The sequence below is a fragment of the Centruroides sculpturatus genome, unplaced genomic scaffold (assembly GCF_000671375.1).
Source record: "Centruroides sculpturatus isolate CEXI.00-Female unplaced genomic scaffold, Cexi_2.0 scaffold750, whole genome shotgun sequence".
NCBI lineage: Eukaryota > Metazoa > Arthropoda > Arachnida > Scorpiones > Buthidae > Centruroides > Centruroides sculpturatus.
This window is the reverse complement of record NW_019384899.1, coordinates 31,942-44,859: the sequence shown is the minus strand read 5'-3', so window position 1 is coordinate 44,859 and position 12,918 is coordinate 31,942.

Below are 12,918 nucleotides of genomic sequence, written 5' to 3'. Positions count from 1 at the left end.
TATTTTGCTTTTCCCATCAAACTGAGGGCTTCCTGGACTAAAGGTAATGGATATGGGTCCGTTTTTGTAACTTTATTGAGCTTGCGATAATCTATGACAAGGCGCCATAGCCCCGGCTCCTTTTTCTTGACTAATAATGCAGGTGCTGACCAGGGGGATTTTGAGTGCGATATTATTCCATGATCTAATAACTCATCAATGATTTCATTCATTTTTTCTCTTTGAGCATAGGGTATTCGATATGGAGGTTGGTATATGGGTGAAGCATCTCCGATATTGATTTCGTGTTCCACGACTTGACAATATCCCAAATCATAATCGTGAGTGGCAAAGACATGTCGATATTTGTACAAGAGATCTAATAAAGGCTGTTTTTTCTCTTTTCCGATATGGAACCAATTGAATAATTGGCTGAATTTTTCTCTGGTAAGATCAGGAGTAGGGGCTTTATTGATAGAGCAGGGCTTTATGGGAGATTTGTCTTCTACTGCTCTTAAAAAGGTTCCTATACATTCGCCTTTCGCTATTTTCCTAGGTTGGGTGGAAAGGTTAGTTATACGGACAGGTACTTGTAAAATCTCCCTTCATAGTTTTTGCTAGGATATCTGTCCCTACGACCCCCTCCTGGCTCATAATACTGGATTCAATAACTCTTATTTTGCCTTTTTGTCTTAATCCCGATATATTGGCCATCGTAATTATTTCGGATCTCGGGGGAATATTGCAATCCCCCGATAAGAGGACATCTCGAGTTTGTTCGGGATTAGAATTTTTTCTTTGGCTATGGGTGACTTTCATTGTTGATCGATTAAGAATCGAGTAACCTTTAGACTGGCTGTGTGCCTTTACATGGTTGGTTTTTCTCTTCTGGTTTTAAAATATTTTATTTGTGAGCATCAGAATTTTTCCGAAATGGAATTTCCTAATCACCAAACATATGCCGGGTTTAGCGATGTTTATATATGGAATTTCCTCTCCCCTTGGGAGGGTTAATGTTTCTCTTGCTAGATTAATCGTCAACTGTTGAGTTTTTATAATATCACTTCCTAGCAGTCCGTCAAAAGGATGTGTAATCTGATCATCTACGACATAACACGAATGAGAAAATTGCCCCATATCAAAATGAACCTTGATGGTCCCATAGGTGGTTATTCCGTGGCTCGTAACACTTTGGAACAGAATCTCTCTCTTTTTCCAATTAAGTTCTACACCAGCCACCTCGTGAACCAATGATCGGGATAGAAGCGTGACTTTAGACCCTGTATCTATAGCCGATCGAGCCGTATCCGTCAATTTTGCACAATAAACTTGGTTCAGAATCCCGGCCTAGTGCTCGGATTCCTTCTTTACCTCTAGACATCAAAAGCATTCCCCTTCGGGAGCTATACGAGTTTCTCAGTGTCGGGAATCGAAACTCTCGATATAATCCCATGATAACCCACTTGGGAAGACCAAAAGGGTCGAGCCGATTTATAATATGGCGTTCTGCGTTCCCACCAATTTACTTTGTTAATTCTGCCTTATGTCTGTCTCCTAGGGGGCTGGGAATTTGTTTGAGCTCTTTCGATTCTCTGTCCCCTTGATACATTCCTGGTCCCATCTCGGGGGGCATATGCAGCATCTCTATTTTTGCTTCTAGTTCCATCCCAGTAAGTATATCGGGGCCCTCTCGAGCAGTCGTCCAGTCGTCCTCGGGGCTGATATTGTGTTCGGTCGTCATAAGCTCTGGGGCGCCAAGATCTGGGATTTCTGCGTGGAGGGTTTCCCTGACCTCTTTCCTGAGTTCGTAATCGTCTCAATTGATCTTGAATTTCTGCTAAAGTTTCCTCTAATTGCTTATGAGGGGTTCCGCTAGGATCCTTTTTCTGTTCGGTAGGATTGTTTATGTTCCTGACTATCACTCGTGATTTCGCCGTTAATTGTTCAATAGTTTCCTCGCTGATGGCTGCCTGCACCGCCTTATCGAATGTCTCCGGATCTCGCGACATCACTTGTCTTTTTATATGCTCTTTTAAGCCGCTGAGGAATTGCACCAGCAATCTTTCGTCCCTCTCTTTTTGTTGACATCTTTTGATAACTTCCCTTTCCTGCACATCCCCGCTAGTTTGTTCTACCATCGTATCCCTTACCAGAGTTTTCAATCGCACGGCATAGGTTTGTACATCTTCGTCTTGCCCCTGGACACAGGCATGGAACTTTTGTAAACGTAAAGAAATTGGCTCTCTATCAAATCTCTTAATCATGAGTTTCTTGAATTCCTCATATGTCACCACCTCCTGCATCTTTGCATCCTTCCGTGCAAACTCGCGGGCTATCCCCATTAATTTTAACTTTGCGATTCCTAAACATTGTGCTTTACTCCAACTAGTTAATTTTGCGATTTCGTCTAAAGACTCAAAAAAATCGGTGACCTTAAGGCCCTATGTGTCCCCCGTAAAGGAAGGTATCAATGGAATCATGCCTCCTAATCCGCCTAACGCGGCTCTTACTGCGGGCTCTGCTCGTGCACCTCCTGCTGTCTCTCCTCACGCCTGACCTTCACCTCTTGTCTCCATGTTTTTTTCTTCGAGTTATCTAGAGTCGTTTCTAAATTCTATCCCGCTGACACCACTGTGACCGTAGGGTTGGTGTCTCTTTGACACCACGTCAGGATGTGACACCACCGAGTCTCTCAGGACACGGAAATCGCGACTTTACGTCACGCGAGCGGTAGCGGGTGAGCAGTTGGATTCGGAGTAGAGGTGAGGAGAGAGACGAGGAAGTGACTCACTCGTACTCCATATTTTCTAACAAATAACAATTTTAATAATAACCAAAGACAATACAGAGATATCAAGCATTTTATCGGGCTTAATTCTACTAGGCCGTTGAGAGAGAGAGTTTACAACCGAATCGCGGGTTGATAAATACCTTGTCGATGGACTGTTNTCAAATTATAAAAAAAAAACAAAAATAATTTTTTTATAAACATCTGATTATAGTTATATACATTACTTAGATATGTCTATATTCATTAAAACAAAAAAATTGCAGCATTCTAAATTCATGTAAAGCGATATTACGACTAATAATATATAACGAAGTTTGGCTTTTGAGGGGGGTGGTGGCTACAAAATCTAAGTCAAGCGCCATTCTGCTAGGGGGCGTGGTCTTAACCGTAAGTACTTCGTTTTTTAGAAAAATTTACAACTTAATGATCCTAAAAACACTAATATTCGTTAAATAAGACAAATATATGTAAGATTTTATAAAATTCAAGCTAGAAATTAAATGACTTTATTGATTTATGATTGATTGTTTATGTTTGTAGTTGACAATCTAGCTCCAACAAAAATAACTTTTTCCAAGAAAGTTCCCACCCTACAAACCAAAGTCGATGCTTATTCGTTAAACCATAGTCATTTAGCAACAATATACCAATTAGAGTTCAACAGGCTTGTAAACAAAAATTTTATTGTCCAATGAACGAAAGAAGAGTCTCCCATAGACTTAACATGGAAAGGAGGAGTTTTGTGAGTAAATTTAAAAATACGGGGTGGTAACAAAAATCTTATTTGTTCAAACAGACTTAGTCTATGTAGATAAATGCCAATCAGTGCTTAAATCGCGACCAACTAGTTAATTAAGAAAAAAAATTGACACTTACTCCAATTGGAGTACTGCGCAAAAGTTTAACTAAAACTGGTTACTCCAATTGGAGTACAGTGCAACTGACTGGTTAAAAACTGACATGAAATATAAAATGTCTATGTTTGTATAATACACAATACATTGAATTTGACATTGAGTCTAATAAATACATAATAATTCTAAAACTCTTATTTTATTAATTTTTTGAACATTGAAAACATGNAAGTTCCTGGTGACACATCCCTGACTAACTGGATCCGACTCAACAAGGAACAAACTCCGTGAAAAATAATTTTTATGGCTTTTAATCTAACGTTCGAATTTATATGATGAAATGTTTAAATAAGTAAAATTTAAAATAACACTTTATTAAGGGTTTGTTCAGCCCTCACATCACACCGGCCTTTCCAAAATCGGGCTTGTTCTGAGTGAGCAAGATCGATTTTAATGAGTTGAAGTTCCAATGGAGTATGTAGAGGATGTAGGGTATTCCCTTGAGGTTCTTGCAATTTTCAATGAAATTTGATTTGACAATGATAAGGACCCGTCTTGTGAACACATTATATTTAAGAGTCTCTCTCTCTGATTGAACAATATTAACACAAATTATTTCCGACATTGATATGATTATTTTTATATGGTTATCATTCTGATTAATTATTTCCGACAATATATTTTTTCCACGATACATAGAGGTTTAATGGATTTATAATCTACTCTCTCTCTCTCTCTCTCTTGTTAATTTTGTCTGTTGTTTTAATTAACTCTGTCTTGTTAATTTTGGTTGACCGCTATTTCTTTCTAGCCTTTCGTTTGGGAATTCGACTTCGTCTAGGTGTCGGGAGAATCCAGGGATGTTCTTCCACTGGTCCCCGGCTGCGTAATGCATACGAATGAGAGGAAGTAGGTTCTCTTGGTTCTTCTCTAGGGGTAGATTCTATTATTCTTTCTTCACCTTCGGACTCGTCTTCCTCGGATTCTAGATCCGTTTCTGGTTGTGGTTGAATTTCGGTAAAAATAAATTCGTCCCATGGGTCCGCACTTAGGGAAGGTTGGCAAGATAATACCTTAGGTTGTGTAGATGTTGGTGTAGGAGATCGGTCTAAACTTTCTGACCTTTCAAATTCTTGTCTAGCAGTGCAATGTTTCAATCTATTAGCATGAACTTGGAGTTGTTTCTTCGTTTGAATATTTTCAATAAGGAACGTGACAGGACTTAATTTGGATATGATACGAAATGGGCCGGACCTTCGGGGTGCTAATTTCCTTTTTAACCCTTGAGGTAGGACAACCTCATTAAGGAAGACTCGATCGCCTACCTGATATATATAAATTTTATGAGTTCAGCGATGTATTTTTTGACATTTTCTGGCTGCAGCTTCAGCGTATTCTTGTGCGAATTGATGGGCACTGGCCATTCGAAGGTGGAGTTCCGATGCGAAGTTATCTTCTACATCGTATTTAGTTCTGGTCGGACGGGTGATAAGGTCAAAGGGGTAAATTGGATCTCGTCCATACAACAGAAAGAATGGACTGTCATTCGTAGAAGCGTGGACGGTAGTGTTATATGCAAATAAGGCGTAGGGAATCCATTCATCCCAGTCCTTTTGGTCTTTGGCTACATAGTGTGAGATAATATCAACAAGGGTCTTATTGAATCTTTCAACTATCCCATTGCATGCAGGGTGATAAGCGGTTGTAAGAAGTCGCTTAATATGAAGCAATTCGCATACTTCCTTGAACATCTTGGANCACTTGTCTTTTTATACGCTCATTTAAGCCGCTGAGGAATTGCACCAGCAATCTTTCGTCCCTCTCTTTTTGTTGACATCTTTTGATAACTTCCCTTTCCTGCACATCCCCGCTAGTTTGTTCTACCATCGTATCCCTTACCAGAGTTTTCAATCGCACGGCATAGGTTTGTACATCTTCGTCTTGCCCCTGGACACAGGCATGGAACTTTTGTAAACGTAAAGAAATTGGCTCTCTATCAAATCTCTTAATCATGAGTTTCTTGAATTCCTCATATGTCACCACCTCCTGCATCTTTGCATCCTTCCGTGCAAACTCGCGGGCTATCCCCATTAATTTTAACTTTGCGATTCCTAAACATTGTGCTTTACTCCAACTAGTTAATTTTGCGATTTCGTCTAAAGACTCAAAAAAATCGGTGACCTTAAGGCCCTATGTGTCCCCCGTAAAGGAAGTATCAATGGAATCATGCCTCCTAATCCGCCTAACGCGGCTCTTACTGCGGGCTCTGCTCGTGCACCTCCTGCTGTCTCTCCTCACGCCTGACCTTCACCTCTTGTCTCCATGTTTTTTTCTTCGAGTTATATAGAGTCGTTTCTAAATTCTATCCCGCTGACACCACTGTGACCGTAGGGTTGGTGTCTCTTTGACACCACGTCAGGATGTGACACCACCGAGTCTCTCAGGACACGGAAATCGCGACTTTACGTCACGCGAGCGGTAGCGGGTGAGCAGTTGGATTCGGAGTAGAGGTGAGGAGAGAGACGAGGAAGTGACTCACTCGTACTCCATATTTTCTAACAAATAACAATTTTAATAATAACCAAAGACAATACAGAGATATCAAGCATTTTATCGGGCTTAATTCTACTAGGCCGTTGAGAGAGAGAGTTTACAACCGAATCGCGGGTTGATAAATACCTTGTCGATGGACTGTTCTTTCCACTAGTTCCAAATCTTGTCCGTTCACTGGTGTGGAGGCACGGAGGAGTGTCGATGCTTAACGAGGCACGAATTTTTTCACGGTTAATCCTTGGTCACGATTTTAATCCGGGGTCACGGTGTTACTTCGGTATTCAGGTGCACGGGTTTTTCGTCTGGATTCACGGGTTTAATCCTTGAGGATGACCTTTGTGGAAGGACTTTGGAAGACGACTGATCTCGGGGTCTTTTTCCTTTTCTCTTGTTATTCCTCTTGGGTTTTTTCCATGAGGTCAGGTGTTTGCCGTTAATGGTCTGGCGTCCAATATAGGCTCTCCATCGAAAGTTCCTTGTGACACATCCCTGACTAACTGGATCTGACTCAACAAGGAACAAACTCCGTGGGAAATAATTTTTATGGCTTTTAATCTAACGTTCGAATTTATATGATGAAATGTTTAAATAAGTAAAATTTAAAATAACACTTTATTAAGGGTTTGTTCGGCCCTCACACCTTATCTCATGAAAAAGAAAATTGCCCTGTTGACTTATCTCAAAAGATAGATTGTAACTAAATTATTTTATCTGAAAAAGAAGATTTTGGAAATTGTGACGAAAATTAACTTTTTTTTTTTCTGAAAAAACCATAATTTGTACCCTAAGTAATGTACTCAATTTTATAATGTACTCAATTATTTTCATACTCAATTTTATAATGTACTCAATTATTTTACTCAATTAACAATATATACTCAAATAATCCAAGTATTATGTACTCATTTTTTACAACATACCCAATAATAAAGCAGCAAATAATTTTTAAAAAAATGTTTGTTTTTTATAGACAAAACACTCACCCCCATCGACTGGGAAGCTTTCTCGTCTGCACCAATAAAAGAAAAAACTATTCGACAATTTCAAAATTATGTTATTTGGGATAAGATCAGTCGAAGACGCGATTTAAGCGAAACGTTTATTTCAGACTTCACGAAGAACTTAAATTGGGAACACATATGGAAAAATTACCGTTTTTTAATCTTATTTATTATGCAAAATATGGAATATGCAAAATGGGATTTAATTTGCCAACATCAGAATTTAGATGAACAATTCCTAACAACATTTTCGGATCATCTTGATTGGAATAAAATCAATACCAACATCTTTCGAATAATTTTATTACCCTCTTCATACATAAATTTGATATAAAAAATATTTTAAAACACCAACAATTAAAAACCTCAACTTTACGCCAAATACATGATTACCTAAACTGGGAATTTGTTTCTCGTTATCAAAAACTTGACAAACAATTTATTGACAAATTCCAATGCCAACTTTCTTGGTGTCACATTATAAAATGTCAAAAATTAAATAAAAAATATATCGTATGCAATCGTGAAAATTTACACTTGTATTTAATGGGAGAATTGTGTATTAGTATAAATAAATTGAAGGAAAAAGTGGAAATGCTTGTATAACTGTATTGTTACGTAAAAATAAAAGAAAAATTAAAATAATTTCAATGTTATATTATTTTTTTTTTAAATTACCACTCACTTTAAAAAATATTAAAATTTAATTTACTTAAAAATATTATCACTCACTTCAAAAACTCTTAACTTATCTGAAAAAATTACTTAACATATATTAAAATTTATATGAAACAATTTTAAAAAATAAACTAATTTTATGATTAGTACGTGTCAAACTAATTTTGTGATTAGTACATGTCATATGTATACTACTAATGGCCTTAAGGACCGTGTTTTATGTAACGCTATGTAACCCGCCTGAGTTAACTCGGGCGAAAAACTTAAATTAATTAATTAGTTAATTTTAAAATAATTAACTCTTCACATCCAGAGGTCAGTGATTTGTTTTTAGAGTGAGCTTTTGCAATTCGGGGATTCCCCTTGTATTACTTTTCAATAAAATAAACTGAATTAAGTTTGAATACAAGTTTATTTTAAGCTTTTATATGAATTTCTTTCAGACATTCAAAGTAATTTATTAAGCAACCTATTTCTTTTAATTTCTGCAAACTTTTTTATGCAGTTTTAAGTTAATTTTAACTCGTTGTTTTGGTTTTATGCGATTTTAGATGAACAATTCCTAACAACATTTTCGGATTATCTTGATTGGAATAAAATCAATACCAACATCTTTCTGATTTTTCTGACAAAACAAAATTTTTCTGAAATTTTGGCTGAAACAGAACTGATTACGGAACGTATCCCTACTTTTTCAAGGCAAGTATAGTCTTTTTTTATGCGAATTTTTTATATGCACTTTTCTGTAGAACGTATCCACCGTATAAAACGAGACCTTACAGTATTTGTTTTTTTTTTAATTTGCTATTCTGATATAGTTCGGTAACGATTCACTACCAATACGCTTTATGCAGGGTGTGGCCAACAAGAATGTCCAATCAAGTTAAGTAGAACACAGTGTGGATAACATCTTTTAACAAGTTACTTTATATATACTTTATTTCTCGAAAAATTACAATAAAAGAAAATTAAAATAAATATCACATTTTAGAGGACCATCTATCGACATAAATCGAATTTAAGCCTCCCACCATCATCTGATTGGTTAAAAAAAATTTATATTCCTAATTGGCTCGCTGCAGGAAAAAGTAGGTGTGACTTCCGTAAATCACGATATCGCGAGAGCTCCGATGCGACCCGGAAAAGCTGACAGTCTCATCATCAGTCTAAGGCCAGGAACACACATGCGTAAAATTCGGCATAAAATCTAGCATAAAACAGAAAACGTAAAAATTTTTCTGAAATTTTGGCTGAAACAGAACTAAAAATAGAGTAGAGCATGTCTCTACTTTTTACGCCGAAAAATTTTTACGCCAAAATTCTTCCAATAAAGAGATGTCTTTCCTGTGACGTCAAAGTAGACACGTGGTTTTTATTCTAACAATAGCGGCAATGAGGGTTAACCCTACAATTGTGACGGTCTCGAAAAAACGAAAAATAAATGAAATAGAGGAGTTTATTGAATCCGTTCGACCAAATCAGTGTCATGTATGAAGACACTGTATTTAAGCAACGTTTATGGATGGCTACAGGTGTTAAATTTAAATCCAGTTCATTATAAAACTGTCGATACGCTCTCATCATAGTTTAATTAATTACACCTAAAATATAAAAAAATACAACAAATTAATGTGCTAATAAAGGGACTACTCGCTAATTGAACTTTGTATTCTTCTTTAACTTTGTTTTATGTAAAATAGCACTAAATCGGTAGACATGTCTAAATAACACACTTATGAACACTAAAAAAATATAAATGTGTGAGATCCGAAAGGCCCTGGGTCTAATTTGTGAATTTTTATTAATAATGGTAAAATATCGACACAAAATATTACTTCGTTTTGTGGAAAAAAATATTGTTTTAACGTGGGAAAAACCCAGATAACCGATGTTACTTCCTTTCGCAGAAGAGAACATCCTCTGTTTTTCCGTATCTGGTTAAAAATCTCGCTCAGATGGGAAATGGTTACCCCTCATTCATCCCCCTTTCGTCCGTTCTCACGGAAGAGTTACTGGACGATGATTGGACGAAATTTTGAAATAAAAGGAGAAATTAGTCAGAATTCGAGGAGTTCTTCGACAGATCCGAAGCATACAAACTCCACATACGTTTCCCTCCTGATGGCCAACGCCCATAACGGAGTCCGATAGACTAAGTCCCGAGTCTACACTTAGAAGAAGTGATAATTTTATATTTTGTGCACGAATTGATTTCCCATACGAAAGTAATATGAACCTTATTTACAAGGTGTCCTTTACCTACAGAAACGAAGACGACGACAACTAACAGGTCGTATGTTTAGAATCATTTTGTGAGCTCTCTCTCTCGAACGCGCATTAGCTTAGATTAAGTCGTAGCCTCTAGTTTGTCGCTAAATGGTTGTAATCGAATTTTTGTATTCGTTTGTTTGAGATTTATTAAATTTACTCTAGTTTTATGTTATAAAAATGTTTCCTCAATTTATTCCGAATCAGATCGCATACGCGTGTTTGTCCGCGCATCAATAAATTGACAAACTGTTGTCGGGAACCTGACGAAATTCTGAACTTCGCAGTTCGGATCTGATTTTATACGCTCTCCTATGTAAACTTTTTACGATCGGATCTTACGATTCGAAACTCAGAGAACTATTCTCACGGAATAGGCCGATTAAGTGGTACTAACGAATTAGTGTACCCCCGGCTAATCTCACAAATGTTTCGAAATTAGGTCTAGATAATTATATGCACAAATAAATTAGTAAGCATATAATACATACCTTCATTTATATCCGAGGATTATTTCCAAAAATCAGTTCTCGCTAATTGTTGAAAATAAATTATTCTACAACTTTTCTTTCTATAAAGTAGCATATTCTGAAACAAGTTCTAAATTCACAGTAAATTTTTATATTTTATCCATTAAACACAATGCAAAATATATCCATCCACGTGATAAAAATTTATACCAGTGAACTTCGAAAGATAACGAGAAGATGCAAACAATAAACTGCACTGTATGAAATCTGGCGCGAACTGATGCCTCTGGGATAAGATGAAAAGACTGTAATGTCATGTGACGTTGAAACTTTCCTGCTAAACACTAAAAATGTTATATTATTTTTTTTATTAATCCAGTCAAATTCAAATAATATAAAATGTCTAGATCTGTTTAATAAACAATAATAATTTAATATCACAAATATGCAAATTAGATATGAAAGGACACGGCACAAAATATCTCTGCCAAGTTAAATCTAAATATAGAACGATCACGTGAGCGAAAGCTAACACTAATATGAAGAAATATGTTTAAAATTTAATGTTTGTGTACAAATTAATTATAATTATTAAATAATAATTATTTCATAATGCTTTTATCCATTTTAAGTTGATATTATGAAAATTAAGCTATGTAATTTGTGTTTGGTTTTTATTATTTAAAGTTTCCGAGTATTTTACTGTAAAATTCAAATTAGTAAACAGAAACATAGATAAGATATTAAATATAAACAGCACAATACAATAATTTTAACGTAAATTGAGTGTAAATACAGAGAAAACGAATTATATCAAAGATGGAACGAATAAGATGACAACCCTCTAACAGCTTATAATTCATTGTCATTTTTTTTCTACTAAATATTTACTCGTGTTTTGGATTATTTTATTACATAGACTTTTTAACCACATTTCCTCTGTTTATGGTGATTAGGCATACTGCTCATAAAAATTCATTGAACAGAATTAATTGTGCTTTTATTTCTAATTTTACTGGATACCAGGTTAAAGTCTTGCAGGTGATTCATACACCTCATCTGTCTCCTCGCAGATTCCTGCAACACTAAAGTCATCTTTCTATTCTCGGTGACGCGATAAATAAGTATCAATTCTTCGATCATAATCGCGTTATTTTATAGTGAATAATCTCTAATTACTCAAACTTGACCCAGAAATTATTTATTTTCTTTCATTAGTATTTTTTAAATCATTTTATAAAGTTTTTTAACACCCATATTTCAACCATGTATGTTATTTAAATTTTATTTATTTCTCGGTCACGTGATCGAAGAGGTTAACAAAAGAAAGTTTGTACAAATTTAAAACCAATTTAGGTAACAGTTGGGCAAAAAAATATTTGTGAATACATAAATGCAACATTTAAAATTTGAAAAGAATTATAGAATGTCCTTGATAGTCATATTGTTTGTTTCTTCTCGCTTATTACATTTTTCTCTAATTTGCACATACATTCAAAAGACTATTTCTAGGTCAAAATAAGATATCTTTTATAACTATTCATAATATAAACATTTTGTTTTCTTATATGTTACCTTTAATTACAGCTGCTAACTGTAACACATGGAGCATGTGAAAAAATCTTATATATAAAATTCTCGTGTCACAATGTTAGTTACCTTACTCCTCCGAAACGGCTTTACCGATTTTTACCAAATTTTATATGCATATTCAGTAGGTCTGAGAATCGGCTANGAAAAAATCTTATATATAAAATTCTCGTGTCACAATGTTAGTTACCTTACTCCTCCGAAACGGCTTTACCGATTTTTACCAAATTTTATATGCATATTCAGTAGGTCTGAGAATCGGCTACTATCTATTTTTCATACCCCTAAGTGATAAAGGTTGTTCACCCTTAACATTTTTTTTTAATTTTTGGACAAAATTTTTTGTTTTTATTTTTCTATAATGTGGCATTAAAAAATACATACAACCCTTAATTTTTACCCTTTTATCACCAACCCCTACTTTTTAATAGTCATTTTTCATCCCGCTCGATAACTGATCAATTATCGTCTTTTTTGTAAATGTTTTTCACTCTATTTCGATTAAAATTTCCCTGAACTTATGGCAAATCTAAAATTTTTGTATAAAAAGAAACATTTATTTTTATTATTAAAGTTTATTCCTGATATATACTTAGTGTTACCAATGTTAGATTTTTAAAATTTTCCGCCCTTTTACTGGTGAGTGATACTCATTTGCCACACTATACCGGTGTCACTTCCCAGTAAACAGCACGGAGTACGCATGACACCGAAGCCGGTCTCTGTTTCTCTCA